General features: G+C 59.6%; 1 protein-coding gene across 2 annotated transcripts in view; it reads right to left on the bottom strand.

The window, feature by feature from the left end:
* The window catches only part of LMBRD2 (LMBR1 domain containing 2), a 37,586-nt gene extending 36,401 nt beyond the window's left edge, over positions 1-1,185 (bottom strand). Inside the window, exon 1 of one of the 2 annotated variants that reach the window (XM_090037939.1) lies at positions 1,041-1,185. The gene's annotated coding sequence lies outside the window, so the exon portion shown is untranslated. The remainder of the gene's footprint in view (positions 1-1,040) is intronic. The other variant, XM_090037938.1, reaches the window with a different exon arrangement.
* Between the last annotated feature and the right edge of the window lie 110 nt (positions 1,186-1,295).

Genomic DNA, 1,295 nt, shown 5'->3' on the forward strand with positions numbered 1-1,295 from the left:
GGAGCTAAACTAGATGAGCTTGTGAAGTCCCCTCTAGCCCTATCTTTCTACAATTCGATGAGCATGGGCCTCTTATTGACAGGACTCCAATGCTCACACAATGCTGTGCCAGATCAATCACTGCTTTCAACTTTGTTAGCATCTCTCTGACATCACAAAATAATTACAGAGTAAAATTGTGGCGGCCAGGACACAATTAACTGTTTGGGAAAGGAGCTGCCAGGATGCATTCAGTCCGCACATTTCTCCACAACTATTTCATAACATATCTTGAGGGCATGCAGTCAACACCTGCTCTGCTGAAACCAGGACTGGATCTGAATCTCCACACCTGGTCTACACAGGAAGTTTAAAACAAACTGAACAACGTCCAGGTGGGTGTATTTAATGAGTAAGTTAAAATACCTGGGTGGAGCTGCTGGGCCCTAAGAATCAGCAAGAGCCTCCCAAAAGGAAGTGGGCTGAACCCCATGTCAACACACTGCCAGTTTTCCATGTCCATAAGCCTTTATTGCCCTGCTCTTAACTAGCACAGTGGTGCTTAGAGCCAAACAGCCAGGACAAAGCAACCCACGTACTAAGCTCTGCTGCCCACTTGCTTCACCAGGCTGCGGGGGGAGCAACAACCAGAGGACCGCTCCACCACCTGTGCCAAGGCCTGCCCGGGGTCCCTGTGAACCTGCCCTGGGGGGAGAAGCCGACAAGGCAGAGTCAGGCTCGTGTACGTCGTTGCCTGAACGGACCAGGATGGGAGGGACGGTCCCACGCTGAGATCATCCCCCATGGCCGAGGAAGGCGCTAGGACGCCGGGCCCGGGTCTGCATCTATCCCAGCCGGGAGCGGCTCTCACAGGGGCTCTTGCCATGAAGCCTCACCTGTGTACACACCCACCTGCCATCACACCCGTGTGCATTCCCCCCCCGCCCCGAGCACCACAGCCGTGTGTACCCCCCCCCCAGCACCACACCTGTGTGTACCCCCGACGCCGCCAGGGCAGGGCGGAGACCACGGATGCGACCCCCGCGCCGAGCCGAGCTCACCTGTTGTCGCTGGGCGCGGCAGCCCGCTCCATGACCTGGCCCGGCCGCGCTGGTTCCGCGTCACCCCACGTCTGGCGCAGCCGGCAGCGGCACTGCGGACATCTCCGCTCGCCGACCCGCACGTCACCGCCGCAAGGCCTACCGGGAGCCCAGCCTCGAACTCCCACTCCCAGCGGGCCGCGCGGCCGCCGCGCAGCCTCTCACTCCCAGCAGGCCTCGCGGCCGCGGCGAAACTCCAAGTCCCAGTAGGCCTCG

Source organism: Crocodylus siamensis, chromosome 3, assembly GCF_052110815.1.
Source record: "Crocodylus siamensis isolate JL-2025a chromosome 3, ASM5211081v1, whole genome shotgun sequence".
Taxonomy (NCBI): Eukaryota; Metazoa; Chordata; order Crocodylia; family Crocodylidae; genus Crocodylus; species Crocodylus siamensis.